The sequence below is a fragment of the Ambystoma mexicanum genome, chromosome 6q, assembly GCF_040938575.1.
Source record: "Ambystoma mexicanum isolate Mex_15411 chromosome 6q, UKY_AmexF1_1, whole genome shotgun sequence".
Taxonomy (NCBI): Eukaryota; Metazoa; Chordata; class Amphibia; order Caudata; family Ambystomatidae; genus Ambystoma; species Ambystoma mexicanum.
Window position 1 is genome coordinate 227,377,569 of NC_090937.1, and position 17,949 is coordinate 227,395,517.

General features: G+C 43.5%; 1 long non-coding RNA gene across 1 annotated transcript in view; it reads left to right on the forward strand.

Annotated features, from left to right (window-relative positions):
* Positions 1 to 16,622, forward strand: part of LOC138515919 (uncharacterized) — a 105,840-nt gene extending 89,218 nt beyond the window's left edge. Inside the window, exon 2 of the long non-coding RNA XR_011282182.1 lies at positions 16,100 to 16,622. This is a non-coding gene — a long non-coding RNA (uncharacterized lncRNA). The remainder of the gene's footprint in view (positions 1 to 16,099) is intronic.
* The last annotated feature ends 1,327 nt before the right edge of the window (positions 16,623 to 17,949 follow it).

Genomic DNA, 17,949 nt, shown 5'->3' on the forward strand with positions numbered 1-17,949 from the left:
AATGTCAAAGGAGAATCCTCACATTCTAATGCAGTTGTGAAGCAGCATTTCGAGGCTATGCCTTTCTGCACCCATCTGTCATCCCCACCCAAACAGTAGATATTGGGCTTGTGGCCTGGAAAACCACTTTTTGATAGCCATTACTTCAGCCCGCAAGCTACAGGCCCTTTTTGTGACGGAATCTTTCACTACTTTCCACAAAGTCAAGATTGTGCATACATACCCCACTGTCTTATACCTGACTTTCATATAAAATCAGAGATTTAACTTTTTCCCCAATTCATCCTTGGAAAGGGCTTTACATAATCTGGATGTCTGTTGTGCGCTTAAATTTAATTTGGAGAAGGGCATGTGAGTTCAGGTCCTCAGAAAGCATCTTCACCCTTTAAGGTGGCCTGTCTCATGTTAATTTGGTTTCCAAATTCCTCATTGCAGTGAGTAGTGTATTTATTGCATAAGGTTACAAATGTCAGTAGTTGTCTATTCCTAAGGAGCTACATATGCATGCAGTCTACGATAAGGCGGCATCTGTGTCCTTCCATGGACGCGCTACTTGGGAGGTTGTTGCCAGGGCTGCTACATCAGCCTTGCCTGCCTTCTGCCCTTACTACTGCTTGGACTCCAGTTCTTGGGCTGACACCAGGTTTGGGCAAGCAGTGCTGGAAAATCTTTTTATTTAGCGAGTGTCTGGTCCACCTTCCTCCTTCAATGAGTGCATGTTTGATGCACTCATTTGATGGAGGAAGAAAATGGAATGTCTAAGTAAAAGTTACTCACTGTCGGGACTACTTTTCTCCTAATCCATAGTCCTCCCCTCTCCCTTTCAACCATATGCCCTCCCACCTTCCTGCTAAACTAGACTTCTGCCAGGTAAGACAAAGGCTGTGAAAAAGGACCAGTGAGGTGAGCCTGGGGGCGACCCTTGAAGGAGTGTGGCCGCACAAATGTCAGGATTTATGTTTTTAATGCAAGGGTGTCTATGGACTGGAGTACAATATGTCAATATGATAAGTTATACTGTTTACCTGAGGTACCTGAACCTATTCAGACTCTTACTCTTTATGGAAAGGAAGAGGTTTATGCCAAGCTCCCAACCTTGGAGAACATCCTGATCTGCAGAGTGTACTTGTGGAAAGAGGCTCTCCTTTGGCAGACATCAGTGAATGTCTGATGAACTGTCCCTGCCTAGAAGGCCTCGATGGAAGGCTTTTTCACAATTTGGGATGGAAGCCTCTGGGATTCCCAAGATTTACTGGAAATCTAGTATATATACCATATAGTGAATCTACACAGTCTGTTGCTCAAGACCACAGGAGAATGTTGGGCTCACAAACAGCTGGGCCTTCCAACTGCAATTGACCCATGAGGTGCCTCTAGCAGGACACTTTGGTGTACAGAAAACAAAGGAAATGTCTCTTTATTAATCCAGATGGATGTTAAAAGTGGAATGCTGCCACAGAAGTTGTGCTTGTTGCGAAATGTCTTGCAAAAGCTGTACAAAAATCCAGACCCCTTCTGTTTCAGCTCCTTTTGGGAAAGTAGAGTTTGGCATTAACCCCTTTTGATCCTCATATAGAGTCAGGAAATAACTAGTGGGTATTTTTTTACCCCAAGTTGGATTTCCGAAAGGAATTGTCTGGTAGGAGTACCAATTTAATATCCATGAAGTCATGAAGGCCATGTCGAAGGGGTGTGGTGTCTACATTTTCAACTGCTTACCATCTGCAAACAAGTATTTTTTGTTAAGATTCAACAGAACCTAAAAGAGCACGCTGGATGCCTAAGAAGGAAGTGGGATCTCAATCTGTCTTTCGTTTTCCTATATGGAAAATCCAGAAGAGGGTGTAGGCTTTACCGTTTTGGGCTTCTTTTTGGCCATCCCGTCAGAGGCCCTTTGGTGCTGGAAAAAGGATGGCAATCCTCCCTTACCTCTCCCATTCTATAATTCATGTTGCATGTGCCGGGCCTTGGGGAAAAGGATGGAACTCATGATGGCTTGGGCAAACCACAATCTGGAGACCGGTCAGGCTCTAGTCAAACACTGGTATGAACAGAAAGCTTTTCAGATTGACTTCACTCCTGGCCAAGCCGTACTGGTCTTGGAGACTACAAAGCCTAGAGCCATGCAGCCAAACTGACTGCACCTTGCAAGGTTGTTTTCACTCTTGGCAAGGTCATCGATTTCCTAGACTAGGCAATCCTAAATGACCTCCAAGTGGTCGTTTTCTTTTTTAAAAAAAAAAATGTTTAAACCTATTTTATTATAATTTTAACAAATGACAGCAATAAGAACAAATGGTCTGTTCATTAAAAATAACCAGAAAAAATCCAAACAGAAATCTTGCAAGAAAAGGTAATCGATTCGGAAACAAAATAGACCAGAAGCACCATATTTACAGACAATTTAAGAGGGTAAGAAGGGGTAGATAGAAACAAGGGGTTTGAGGGAGAAGGAGGTGAAAAAAAGGTCAAGGAAATAAGTGGGTTGGGAAAGCCGAAGGGGGCGGGGATGCTAGGGCACCTAATGGATATCAAACATATTAATCATTAAAGACATTCCAAACGCAAGATACTAGTCCATTCCTTTAATTCGTTGATAACTGGTTTTCTCTCTGCTTGATAGAATTGACAAATCTTGTAGCCAGCTATCAATCGTTGGATGAGTATCACTTTTCCAATGCTTCAAAACCTGTTTTTTTAGCTATCAAAAGGGCTCTGTAAGCCAAATACGATTGATCAAGGCAAACGTTGGAGACCCAGTGGAAATAACCCCTACACACATATGGGGGGAGCGAGGAAGTGACTGATCCAATACCAGCTCCATTATTTGCAAGACCTCCTCCCAGAAGCTTATCACCTTTGCACAAGACCAAAACATGTGCAGGTAGTTGCCAACCTCCTTCTTACAATTCCAGCATAGATCTACCTGCATCAGCTTACATTGTTTCATCCTTGTAGGTGTCCAATAGATACTCTGAGTGAAACGCAGGTTCAAGTCAACCTTGTACCTAGAGGGTCCAGCGCACGCAAATTCAACTCCAATCTCTCTCTGAAATTTCAGACCTCATTTCCAGTGACCACATGGCCCTACCATGCTCTGAAGCAGTGGTCCCGTGCGTTTGTGTCAACAATTTATAAATGAATCAGGCCGAAAGGGAGGAGTCTTTGGACAGGTGGAGTAACAGAGGAATATCATGCATCAAGGCATTCAAGGGTGCTAAAGCATTTCCAACCACTTTGCAAAGAATTTAATACCAACCAACTTCAGAGGCTCTCAGCTTGTATTTGAATTTAAGAAAGTCAAACAAGAGCATAGATGCACCGCCATATATTCCCCCAGGAGCCAGATGCCAGCAGAACGCCATGGAGACCACGAAAAGGGCAACCATTAAAGCAGAGTTCTAAGTTCCACCAAATTGAGGAGGTAGGGTTCAATAAATAGCCAACACCTGAATGAAGGCAACACTGTCTGATGAACAGGGTGGATTTTGCTAGTGGCATTCTCTTTTCCATGCTGAGCAGACAATCCAGTGGGGTTGGACAAACCAATCTCCCCTGTATGCATACACAATTGGGGGTTCCCACCTCATCCACTTTCATCCAAAAATGTAACATTCTTAATGAGAATGCTCTTTCATAAGAAACAATGTCTTCTATGTTACGTAGATGGGTTGAAGGCTTCCATCCCAAGTCTGGTTTCTGACAAATGGGGAAGAGGAAATTGAACCTCTGCCATATCTGCTCATGAGTATCTCTTCGGATGGCCCAGTGTAAGGGGTAAGTCTCTGTGCACAACAGATGCTGCAGCAAAAGAAATGCAAATCTTTGCTTTTGCAGTTTTCAAGCTTGCTGGAATGATACCCTCAAATACAGGGGCTACACAATGAAAGATGAACGATGGTAGATTTAATAGAACCCTCAAATAGTCTAAACCAGTACAATGGTTTTGGAACCAGAAGCAGGAACTAGGGATTAAAGATTGTGTTTAGCATTAAGCTTGCCCTGTGGAATTTCTATCCGTGTAGCCTGTGTTTTTACTTTATTAGTGTACCCTCTTTTAACCTTTTTAAAATAATTGTTCTAACTGCCTTGTTGCTCATTGCTTGCTGTTATATTCTTTTTTAAACTCTTCTGGTGCAGCCAGTGAAATTTGAATCCGAGCCTTAGACTCTGCACGCACATACGGTTTGTCTGAACTACATTTCCCAGTTTGCCTCGTAGTTTGTATTTTGCCATCCGGCACGACCGCCCCTGGTATGACCGGGCCAGTTTGTGGCGGTTCGTGCAAGGTAAGGTCAATCGGCACTTTCAGCGAAGGCGTCCTTCTCTGAACCTTGCATCTACAGTACCGCAAGTTCCTATCTTGCATGAAGGTAAGTCTGCACTGCTTGTTTTCTATATGAAATGCTCCTGAACATGTCTCTACAGCTCGGAACGCTCTCCCATCTTAAAGGTGCAGAAAACAGTTTTGTGATGCAACTGTTGGACTGCTCACAGGATTAAAGCCATCATTGAGCCTGCACATAAGGATCAGTCCGATGGGCCGTTTAATATGGATCACAGTCCCAGTATGTTTCGAACTTCTCCCCCTGTTAGTGAAGGGCCACCCATCAGGGGCGTTGCGAGTGGGCTATAGCCCCGGATCTTTTGGTTGTAGCCCGCATAGAAGCTCAGGAGCTACAAACAAAAGGCTAGCGAGCCCCAACTCCCGACAGCCTGGACATTAGCGTAGCCCTGGATCTTTTCCAGACCTAGCGGCACCCCTGCCACCCATAATTAACCAGCTGTAGTTTACCTGTGATAAGTCCCACACGCCACATTTTAAGCATAAAAATGATACCACCCATTTAAAGAATCACTTAAATATCATTACTAAACACCTGTCTCTGGTCAAGCATGCCCTTACGATTTGAAGATCATTTTAGCATGCATAAACCAGATATTCTTGCCCTATGTGAAACATGGCCACACAAGGCTGCGCTGATGCCTATTGACAATTCCATACCTGGGGGATACAAACTCTATCGAGCTGATCATATTGACCAACGGAGTGGGGGGCCGCACTTGTATTATCTTGACTGTTACTCTTCTAATAACTATCACTTGGACAGCTGTGAACTCCTGAGTGTAAAATGAAAATTAATCCCAATACTTCACTTACCATACTTATTCTTTATATGCCACTTGGCATTTTCAGGAAAAACATCTTGAACTTCTTGAACTTTTAAGTAGCATTACCAAAGCGAATTCTCCAGTATTCATGATGGGTGACTTCAACCAATGGGCGGATGATCCAACTGATTCTTCTGCTGTTTCACTTCTCTCCTCTTTGGAAGTAGCTGGTTTTACCCAACTGGTAAAAGATCCTACTCATCAGTGTGGTCATACCTTGGACTGAATTTTATCGCATAAAGTCCACAGCATTGCAACTAACACCATACCATGTCCCTGGTCGGACCACTGGTTTGTTAATACAACGATCATATTACCAACTGCCTGCCCCTCCCCTAGAATGGACACAAATCCCAGTGTAAAAGGTCACTTTTCGTGACACTAAGCCTCTGCTTTCTCTGCTGTCATTACGTACACTTGGCCATATTGAAGCAAGGAAAAATTCTCCGATCTGTCCTCCCACCTATCGGCTGCTATGAAGGATATTATTAATACCCTTGCTCCTGAAATAATTAAGCTTTTACAAACTGAAACCATGAAGAAAACGTGGTTTAAAGACGAGATTGTTGAAGCAAGAAGGGAAAAGAGTGCCTTAGAACGAAAATGGTGGAAGAATCCCTGCTCCACTTCCCTTGAACTATAAAAACGGTCTACAATTATATACACACGATCATTGAAGCAAAAAAGAAAACCTATGTTTGCATCGATAACACGAACAAACTCTAAAGAACTTTTTTCAAAATTCTAAAAGAATTATAAAGTCTCTTGTCTCCATCCTGAATGGATCGACAACAGGTGGGAGTTTGCATATAAAATTGCGGGTCATCGTCTATCGATTACTAACCAACTTTGCAGTTAATCAAGGTTCGAAATCAAGATTCAACTATCACAAATGGTGCACATTATTACTCATCTGAAACCATTCCTAAATTCACCTTTCATAGCTGCACTGATTAGGAGGTTTTGGAGATAGTTATAAATACAAAATATACATCTTGCTTGGTGGGGGAAATCTTGTCCTCCCGATATATAGAAAGGCTCTTAGATGTTTTAATCCCTTGGATTACAAAAATTATCCATCTTTCGAATCGGGTACAGTACCTACCGTCTTGAAGGATGTCTGGGTCACCCCCCTGTTTTAAAAGGATACTTTGGACCCTGAAGTTCCAAAAAATTATAGGCCAATAACTAATGTACCCTATCTATTGAAAATTCTGGACCGAATAGCGTATTTACAGTTCCATTAGTTCATAGAGGAGAACAACCTACTAAATATCCACCAATCCAGCTTCAGATCCCAACATGGAACGGAAACTGCTTTGCTGGATCTCAAATCTAACATCGTGGAAATCATTAAAAAAAGTCATCCATCTCTGATATTATTATTGGACCGATCGGTAGCATTTGACATCATTGATAAACTTTTCATACAACAGATTGCTAACGGTAGCTAACTGCTCTGACATTGCCGCCAACTGGCTAGCCTCCTTTCTTTGTCCCAGGACCTCTAGAGTGGCCGTTCCTGCAGCTCAGGCCAATTCCATCCTCTTAAACTGCAGCATACCACAGGGGTCATGTTTATGCCCTCTTTTTGCTTAATATCTATATAAGACCTTCATTGACCTTCTTGATGATCTGGGTGTCCAATTTGCAAATTACGCGGACGACCCCCAGATCCTTTTTGAGCTGTCTAGGGATTACTCTAAGGATTCTGGCACAGTAAACTATATCTTATAACAAAATACAGATCTGGATTCAGCAAAATGCACTTGCTCAAAATGACTCAAACAGCTTCTTATTATGGCTTCTGGTCCTCGGTTGAAAACACTTAATTCCCATATGCTCAGTTTGAAATTGCAGCTACATCTATTGCTGTCAGTAACTCAGTGAAAACACTCGGGGTATTTCTTGATGCTGAATGGTCAATGAAAGAACAAGTTTCCCAGCTGCGTTCCTCCTGTGGTCATGTAATTAAGTTGCTTCATCAGATCAGACCATATCTATCTCAAGCACTTTTGTTCACTTGTGAACTCACGGTTAGACTACTGCAATAGTCTACTGGTCTACCTCACAAGGAAACCTCCAACGTTTGCATTCCACTCAAAGTGGAGCTTTGAGAGCTGTCTTTGGACTATCAAAGCGTGATCATGTCACAGCTTTGCGAAAGGAACTGCACTGACTTCCAGTGAAGCAAAGAATAAGACAAGATATTGTCTCTCACTTTTAAGTGTCAGAATAAGTGCGCTCCTCTTTACTTATCAAAAAGATGTCACTGAAACCAGTCCGCAGAATGCTGCTCTCCTCTGACAATCCTCCGCTACATCAACCGAATTTTAAACTAAAGATTTGGTGAATCCAGCTTTGACTTTCATGCTCCACGTAAATGGAATGCTTTATCTTCCATCATCAAAGCATCTCAGTATTTGACTACTTTCAAGAGAAGTATCAAAACTTTACTCTTTAATTCAGCTGATAAACAACCTCTATCTTCCGTTCTGTCTTGCTGATGCTCACGCTTGCTCTTTCTTGCTGCGCTCTGAAGCCTTCAGGCATGTAGCGCCCTATCCAAAAACTAAAATAAATAATGCTGTCACCAAGACTGATGCCCATCCCTTGACACAAATTGGTGATTGGTTAATAAAGTAAGAGCTGCAAAATGCCACTGTACCTTTTGACCTCGCCTGTGGTTCTCAGCAGATTCCAGGACGCCTATGGATTGCAGAATGTACACATGCCACATTCCAGTGGTCGGTGAATCATCATCCGAGTGTGCTAGATAATGTTTGTTTTGCATATGTAGATATTGCTGTATTCAGCTCCACATGGAATTAAACATTTTCCCACCCCAGCGTATGCTCTTGAACGCAATTTCATGGCTGACTGTGGGACCATGATGGAAATGGGGGAGAGGGGGGTCTGCTATTACTTCACCAAAACACACTATAATGTTATTGGCAAGGGCTTTTAAGGATTAAAGAATACCATTTGACAAGCCCATGTTCTTGTGGAACCCGACTGCAAGAGACCTATCTTTATTGATTTTAATTCTTATTCAAGGCACCACTCGCCCACAAGGCCTCAGGGCACCCAGACAAAACACATCAACACAATCGCATATAGAAAAATAAAAGGCACAATAAAAAAATAAGAAAATACAATGCAGGCTTGTCTCAGTGTATTATGAGGCGAGGAAAGCCACCATGTGTTTCATCAGACTGCTCAAGGTTAGAAAATTTAGTTGGGAAGCTGTGGTAACTTTATTTCGCCATCATGTGGTCATTTAGGAGGATTAGACTCCACTACCTTTTTTAAAATCCAAACTGGCCGCATGCCCCATACATGGCTGATGGTGAAAGCAGAGAATAAAGATTTTCCATAATAACTTACTAGAAAGTCTTGATTCTATTAAAGACACGGAGGCGAGCATTATGCTTCTCTTTCTTTTATTTAAATATTTAAAGAAAGGCTCAGCAGCAAGATATTTTTGTGCACCAAGTGTAATATGAGTAAACATAGAAAAGGGGGTGCACTAAATATATAATATAACAAGTAAAACATAACATAACAGTAGTATCTTCGGAGTTCTGAAGAAACAAACTCCATTTCCCAGAGTTCCCTAGTGTCACCAAAGAAACATCAACATGTGACTTAGTCCTCCAATGGGTGTCCTGATCCCTTCATAAACAGTCCTAAACATGATGCGACTTCCTCTTTCGAAGCTGCGAACTTGGTTGTCCATGGAAAGGTAGCACTTGAAGTTGTTAGATCTGTTGAACAGCTGATCAAGTGGATTTGTCGGCAGGCGCTGTCGAAAAAGGAGATAGAAAGCAAATTACTTCATGTATATAACAACCCTAGTTCCCTTATCGGGGTGGGAGAAAATGTCATTGGTTATTTATTTCTCATAAATGCAATCATTTCTTTGTGAGGTTTAGTAACTTATAATAATACATTGTCACAATTAGGAGAGAAGTACAGTATTATTTTCTCATTGGGTGGGATAATGCTCGCCTCCGTGTCTTTAATAGAATCAAGACTTTCTAGTAAGTTATTATGGAAAATCTTTATTCTATGTCAAGACCGGAGGCTCCCATTATGCTTGTTTAAAGCTTACTCACCACAATAGATGCCGGTTGATCTACTGGTTTCAAGTAGAATTGTTTAAATACTGATTCGCTTGCCCAGTCTGCCATTCTCATAATGTCTTCTAGTCGAACTCCAGCCTGAAAGGCTTTAGAGGCCATAGCTCCCCTCACAGAGTGAGCTCCGAAGTGCTGGGTATCTATCCCGGCTTGATTTAGAGTCCAGCGCACCCAGCGCGCTAAAGTGGGGGCGGAAACTGGTATGTGTGGTTTACGCAGAGCTATCAGTAGTTGCCCGTTGGGGAGGGCCCTAAGGGGGGCTGTCTTTTCTTCATAAACCTTCAGGCATTTCACCAGACAAAGTTTGGGTTGGTCCCTGAAGGCGGGGTAAGAAATTACCCTAGAGTTACATTTCGTTCTTCTGTGTATGTGAAATACAATACCGTCAGGAGAAAAGGTTCTGCCTGCTAGGTCAAGGGCTCTGACATCAGAGACTCTCCTGCAGGAGACTAAGCAGAGTAAAGTAGTAAGCTTGCCCGAGAGGGCTGTACGTGATAGTTCCTCATTATGATGCCATGAAAGGAAAAGATTCAATACTTTGTTAACGTCCCAGAGTTTGTCATAGCGGGAAAGGGGCGGGACTGTAAGTCTTACTCCTTTTAATAATCTGCAGACGAGGTGGTGTTCACCAGCTGGTATTCCTTCAATGAGGTCGTGACCAGCTGAAATCGCTGAACGATATGCGTTCACTGTCCTGTAGGCGAGCCCTCTTTCTACTAGAGATGCTAAGAAATTCAAGATTTCCTCTACAGGTGCTGAAATTGGATGTAAGCCTTTTTCCTGGCACCAGGTGCTCCAGGCGCCCCAAGAGTTGGAATATCTCTTAAGGGTGGCAGGAGCCCAGCTTTCCTCAATGAGACTGATCGCCCTGTGTGACATGCCTGGAGTTCTCCATCTTGCCCTGAAATCCTCCATGCTGCCAGGGTCAGAGAACCGTTGAGAAGAAGGGGGTGTCTCTGCCCTGAAGGATCTAGAAGAAGATCTGGAAATTGGGGTAGTAGGATTGGAAAATCCGAGGAAAGTTCCAGAAGGACTGGATACCAGGTCTGAGATGTCCAGACCGGTGCTATGAGGACTAAGTCTGAATGTTCCAGACGGGCCTTCGCCAGGGTCCTCGCTATCATGGTGAATGGGGGAAAGGCATAGAGTACCCCTTGGGACCATTGTTGGAGAAAAGCGTCTGTTGCTGTTGCTGCTGGATCCGGTCTCCAGCTGTAAAACCGTGGTAGCTGAGTATTGAGTCTGGAGGCGAAAAGATCTATGAACATTGGGCCCCAAATCTCCTGGAGGCGGAGGAAGACTCCTCTGTCGAGCTTCCAGTCGCTGTAGTCTGTGGAGTGGCGGGAGTACCAGTCCGCTACCACATTTGATAGGCCGGGAAGATATTCTGCTGTGACTGAGATTCGATGCGCCAGACAGAAGTGCCAGAAGTCCTTGGCTAATTCTGCTAGAGGTCTTGATTTGGTGCCACCTAGATGGTTGATGTACCTTACCGCGGAAATGTTGTCCATTTTTAGCAAGATACAGCAACTCACTCTGTCTCTGGCAAAGGAGCGTACTGCAAAGGAACCTGCCAGAAGTTCTAGGCAGTTGATATGCAGGCCTAGCTCCTGATAGGACCAGGTCCCTCCTTTGGCTATAGAGCCGCATCTCGCTCCCCATCCGGAGCGGCTGGCGTCTGACTCGATGATGATATCTGGAGCAGATCCGAAAATGGCTCTGCCGTTCCAGGCCTCCATGTGGGTGAGCCACCAATTGAGTTCTGTCCTCGCTTGGGGAGATAATGTTAGGAGTTGAGAGTATGAAAGACTGTGTCTTAAGTGTTGGCCTTTCAGTCTTTGCAATTCGCGATAGTGAAGAGGGCCGGGAAATATCGCTTGAATGGAGGAGGATAGCAGCCCTATCACTCTTGCTAGTTCTCGAAGAGAGAACAGGTCCTTCTGCAGAATCCTGCGAATCTCCCTTTTGGTAGAATGGATCTTGGCTGCTGGGAGTCGGAGTTGACAATTCTGGGTGTCCACGACGAAGCCCAGAAATTCCATGGTCTTGGATGGAAGAAGAATTGACTTTTCCCAATTTATAAGGAAGCCGAGACTGTGTAGCAAGTCTATAGCTAGTTTGGTGTCTTTCTGAACTAGCTCTTGCGATTGTGCCATAAAAATGATGTCGTCTAGATAAATAATAAGACGAACACCTTGCTCTCTTAGATGAGCTACTACAGACCTTAGAAGCTTGGTGAAAACCCAAGGCGCTGAAGAGAGCCCGAAAGGTAGGCTTGTGAATTCCCAATCTCGATTCTTCCAGGAAAATCTCAGGTAATTCGTATGTGCCTGATGAATTGGTATCGTCAAGTAGGCGTCTTTCAGGTCTAGACGCATGAGCCAATCGTTCGGTCTCAGAAGATCTCTGAGCATGTGTATACCTTCCATTTTGAAATGGCGGTAAATGATGTATTCGTTGAGAGCTTTGAGGTTTATGACTGGTCGTACTTTTTCTTTCCTGCGGACTAGGAATATGGGACTGAAAAACCCTCCCTGGCTTTGACAGGGGCGAATTGCTCTCTTCAGACAAAGATTGTGTATTTCGCTGTCTAAAGCGATTTGATCTGTCTGAGACATTACTATTGGAGTAGGGCGACATGTCTGAATGGGCTGCTCGAAAAATTCTAGGCGTAGGCCCCGAACTGTGTCCCTGACCCAGGCGTCTCCTGATAAGGTATCCCAAGCATTTATAAACATCATTAACCTCCCCCCTATAGGAGTCATGGGCGCTGGCGCTGCTATAAGTACACTGACCTGTAGATTGCTGTTGGGCTGGGTATCTGGCCGATCTTCTCCAGGGGCGCCCTCTTCCACGACCTCTTGAGGGAAAGAAAGTGTCGGAGCGCTCTTGCCAGGAGTTATGCTGGCCTCTGGAGTGTTGAGATCTTTTGTCGAAGAAATAACGGCCGGAGGAGCGACCTCTGCCTCGTCCGGCCCTGGTGAAAACCTTGGACGCGAAGACTCTTTTTATGGAGGCTTGTGCTTTGTCCAATGCTGTAAATGTTCCCACGAATTTCGCCATTTCCTTCATAAAAGGATCTCCAAAAAGCAGACCTTGTGCTGTTGGACCGGACTCTGTGTCTGCCAGCTCGCTCAGTTTGGCGTCTATTTTATATAGGATGCCTTTTCGGCGTTCTGTCGAAATAGCACAACTGGCGTTGCCTAGAAGGCAAATTGCTCGTTGAACCCAACCAGAAAGTATTATCGGGTCAATGGGGTTAGAGGAGTTTATTGCTTCTTCCGCTAGATCTGAAATCTTGGCTAGTGGCCCTGCTACGTCTAGTACTTTGTCCTGGCAGGACTTCCAGGCACGGTCTATGCCTTTCCTTGGGTCTTTTACGTTTTTACCTAGAAAGGTAATCATTTTCGAATCTAGTTCTGGTGTTAGAGCCACTTTGTCCGCAATATACGGACGTGGACATTCCGCTCGAAGTCTAGCTCTAACTTCTTTATCCAGTGGCTTACGTAGCCTGAAATGAATGTATCTTGATGTCTTTGAAGATGGTTCCCAGTCTGTGGATCTGGGATGTATAAGGTCTTCCGGAGTAAACATCCCCTCTGCAGGAGGCTTGTTTACGGTAGTGTTCTTGGGGATGGGGTCTGCCGCAGTCCCAGAACCAGAGGGCTTTGAACCCTCTATTTGAATTTCCTCTTCAGATGAGGATTGAGAAGGATCAGCGTCGTAGACGCTCTTGTTTTGGTCATCTTCAGTGCCCTGTCCGTATCTCTCCGGGCTGGAGGGTACATTTTCCCTCATTTCTTCCTCTAGGTAAGAGGGTTCATGGGAAGAGGTTATCTTCCTATTCATAAAGGCTTGTTTCAGCCTGGAGAAGGCGTCCGAAACGGCAGCTGTGGCATCTGTTGGCTGGCTCGGGGGGGTCATAGAGCTTCTGCTCTTGCGAGCCGGTATACATCCCCCTTCCGTAAGGTGCTTTCTCTTTTGCGTTCTTTCTCCCAGGGGGGGAGGTCCCTCTTAAATGCTCTTCCATAGTTTCTAGGCGTTGTTGAATGGGAATGAGCATGTCTGTTACTGCTTTCTTAATACTGGTTTCCACAGAGGATCCCAGTACTTTTTGTAAGCTGTTAGCCATTGCCACCTCATCTATATAGCAGTGATCTTCCTCCGTCTCAGACCAGGCCTGATCTGATTGGGGTGAGTACTGCGCTGCCATAATAATAATAATAAATTTTACTCACTTTTTTTTTTTTTTTTTTGTCTTGTCTTCTTGGCCCTTGAACGCCTTCTCTCACTGCCCAGTAAATCAGTTCAGCTTATTATTATAATCTTCATAGAATGCTGAACGGGAGATTTTCTCTCTTCTTCTTTTTTTTTTTTTTTTTTTTTTTAAATTTATGCAAATTATGTATGCCGATATTTTTCCCGCACTCGCGTGCGAAATCCTGTCGGTCCGATGTAAAGAAGTATAATAGCTGCCGCCTGAGGAGAAGTTCCGGCGCTCGAGTTTGCAGAGACCGTTATAAATGAGGGTCATGCGCACTCGAGCGCCGGATAGAGGAAGGGACCAGGAAGAGCAGGAGCTCCCCTGGTGGTTAGTGGGCGGCACTGCGGGCAGTAGTAATGCCGCGCCGGCCTCCCCGTACTCGATTTGGAGAGTACCGATGGGTCGGGGAAGCCGACGCGAGCCCGCAGAGAAGTCCGCCTGAAGCGGAAGAAAAAAACAGCTGTAGCGAAGCCGCGCCGGCTTCCCCGTGCTCGAGGAGAGCACCGATTGTTCGGGGAAGCCGACGCCAGCCCGCCGAAAGAAAACAGCTGACGGATTGTGTCAGCGAGCGCGAAGCGAGGCTTCGAATTACGCGGTCTCCGACGCCAGCCGAAGGCAGCTGGCGTCGGAGTCAACAACGAAGGCAATGAGCAAAATGAAATCAATTTAAAGGCAAGGTACGCTCATGAACAATAATTAAGCATATATAGCAATGTCAATTATGTAAAAATGAAATCACGTTTATAATCAGAGGTAAACATGAAGGTACTTATCTCTTGCTGTGAGCAGCAAAGAAAGAGGAAGTCGCATCATGTTTAGGACTGTTTATGAAGGGATCAGGACACCCATTGGAGGACTAAGTCACATGTTGATGTTTCTTTGGTGACACTAGGGAACTCTGGGAAATGGAGTTTGTTTCTTCAGAACTCCGAAGATACTACTGTTATGTTATGTTTTACTTGTTATATTATATATTTAGTGCACCCCCTTTTCTATGTTTACTCATATTACACTTGGTGCACAAAAATATCTTGCTGCTGAGCCTTTCTTTAAATATTTAAGTAAAAGAAAGAGAAGCATAATGGGAGCCTCCGGTCTTGACATAGAATTCTAAACTGCTCGGGTGGTTCATCAACATTCCAACATTACTGTGTTGCTGTTCGGTCCAGAAAGTATAATGACCAAACAGGAAATCCATCCACGGGTAATTAGATGCTCCCCTCCTCTGTGGGTGTGTGGGAGGTGAGGGTGAGGGGGAGAGTGGTGGGTGGGAAAACTGCATGAAGCAAAATCATATCTCCTACAATGGAACCTCCCCAGTATATCTGCTGACAGTTTGTGATCCTAACCTTTTTGGGATTAAAATCTTGCTCTCTTCACTTCATTCATTTATTTTTTATTGCACTTAAGTCTGCCAGTTCAAGAAGGGGGAGGGGCCGTCCACCATTTGCTTCCATATTATTGCACAACAGACTTCCTTATGTACGTTAGTACAGGGGAACCTTGTTCAAACACCACCCCAACTTCCCCGTTTTTTTTTATTTGTTTTTTACTTCTTCCCATGTTCAGTGTAGCCAGGATAGGTTGGTGGCAGTAGGGACTAACTTTTTTTAACACCTTTTTAAGATGCGCTCCTCTGTGTTTTTTACGCTTTACCACTCAAGTAGCTGAAATTGTTAAACTCAACACCTGTCCTTCTTTTTTTTTTTTTATTTCTTTTTTTATAACTTTTTGGGCAGCCTTCCTCTCAAGTACGGATAGGAAATGAGCATATGTGGTCATTTTCTTTGCAACTCTTGGCAGAAACTGCACAGTAGAGTGTGTGTGTGTGTGTGTGTGTAACCTACTGTTATATTATGTAGTGTGACAAACAGTTGAGCATGTTTCCTATGGGAGATCTTACTTTGAATACTTGTTTCTAGTTTTGGATTGTTCTCATCAAGTTTAGTTAGTGTGCTTCTAATTTTGTAAGGTTTGTGATAACTACTATAACACAGTTTCCCCACACGTTTCAATGAATACAGTTCAAAGCAATACTGCTAAAGTGTGGCAGCTGTCCATGTTGGAGTCCTTAACTGTGATTGTATATATGTGTATAGTGTTTTTTACTTACTTTTAGTAATCTAAATAAAGGCATGTATTTTTATGTTAACATCTGTGGGCAGCCTGTTGCTTGACAAACTAGTGTATGTTAACTGTACTTTACAGCAAGTTCTTGATCTCCTTAGTAGAAGACTTACTGCTTAGTCACTCTACCAAGCAGAAAGTTTGGTTGGCCATTTGTGTTATACCTTGCGGATCTACTAAGGTAGGCTTTCCAGAACCCCCCACCAGTAGTGGTGGGAAAAAACCTCCTAACCTAAATTGTGACTTGTCAGTCAGCATGTGGACGTGTGCCCCAAATATATTGACTACTTTATAACTAACGGCTGACCTGTTCTCTCCCAGCAGAATATACTTCACATCACACCGACGCATTCTCAAAGGTACCTCTAATTTGTACTGTTTCCTTTCTCTTCAGTGAACCGTACATTCCAATGGACTATCCTGCTACAGTAAATTGTCCTTTCCGCCACGACGAGCCTCCCATTTCTGATTGAAGATCTTCTGGAAGAGGAGGGTGTTGGCAAGCGACTCAGTTACTTTGGATACTTCTGGTTGCAGTTTCCACCAGCACGCCTCGTTAAGGAATACATATCTGATTGTGAATCTTGTCCGGAGACGAACAATGTTGAAATTGTCATTATCTGGGAAAATCAAAATGTGCCTTAATTCTTAACTGAATATTCAATCATTGCCACAAGTGTTCAAGACAGTTTAGCAATCAGTATTCAAAATAAATCGTATTTACCTAGTTTAAATGTAATTGCATTTTGTTTTCCAAGATTTTTTAGATCTCCAATAGTAGGACATGTTTTTTTTCTATGAGATAGAAAATTATAGTGTCTGATAACCCTTTGAAATTCCATATGGGTGTAATGGAACACTGAAAAAAACTGTTGCAGGGAAATTACTAATGAAACTATCTTTAATCTTAAATTCAACCTTTTGACTTTTACATTAATTTCAAAAGGAAACCAATCCTGTATTGATAACCCTTCAATGCCTCATGTTTGGAGCCTTTGGCAGAGAGTTTAATCATCCGGGAATCATATCTATTCTGCTATACAATGGCTGGCAAACACTTGGCTTTAGATTTCTTTTGATTACAGTGAGCCTTGCTTGAATTCTTTTTGGGATTGTTTCTTGGAATTCTAGATTGGGGCAATCTTTTCTCTCCAGGGAGTCCTGGAGAAGCGCCACTCCTTTGCCTATGAAGCACAGGTATAACCTGGCTGCAGTACAAGATGGTGGTGCCATCAGCAGGTGGGTCTTTGGAGCTTGGACATTGTGAGGGGTCAGTAATGTGAGGTGGACAACTGCTCGTAGCTTTCTCAGTATTTGACATAAACAAAAGAAAATGCAAAAAGAACTTAACTAAGCCTACTCTACCAGGGAATTCCCTACCTAGTCTGGGTTCTAAGAGAAAATCTACTAGCATACACAACTGGCCCTTGCACTAAACAACAAAACAAAATCATAAACAAATGATTACCAAATAACCAGCGACTTGGATAAATTCCACTTGTCCTGTGTAGATCCCTTTCCCAGGAATGTCCAAAGTCAATCTTTCACAAAGGAAGTCTTGAATCTGTTCTTGAAAGTTCCCCAAAAAATATGTTCACCCAAACAAAAATCCACTGGTAACAGTTCTTTCTGCGTTGGTTGACAAGTTCCCTTTCCAATTTCCAAAAAGAAAACGGCACCAACGTTATTCCTGGATAACCTCCTTCCAGGATAGACTTGATAAAGTTTGAAACAAAGTACCACTTCTGCTTCAACAACTGTCCATCCTTTTGTAACTTCTGCAGCGTCTTTTGTATAACTTGTCAGGATGCTACTTCTAAGGCTGTTGCTTTCCTCTTGGCAACTCCCTTCTGCTAATGGCACTGGGAAAGCAGGGTCCTTTGCTTCAGTGTACTACAGCTTCAACCACCTTCAATATAATGTTTTCTAAGAATATTATAGATAACCACATTTCTGTTGGTTCTACCGCAGCTTGGTGTTTTGAGGATTTGTTAGACACCTTAAAGACACAACACTTCGACCTCCAGAGGTAGGCAAAGCACTCTTCCTTGCTATGCCACAAGAAAGGGGCAGCCTCTTTGCCTTTTCTGTCTGTCTTACAGCTACCACTAGAATCTGCCTTGGCTTTTTTCTCTCGGCTTAAACAGTCTCAGCTCTACAGATTGTTGATCAGTTCTTTTAAGAAGCACCCAGTGCCCTTCCCCCAGCTTTATGCACACTACCTTGATACCAGCACTTTACTCC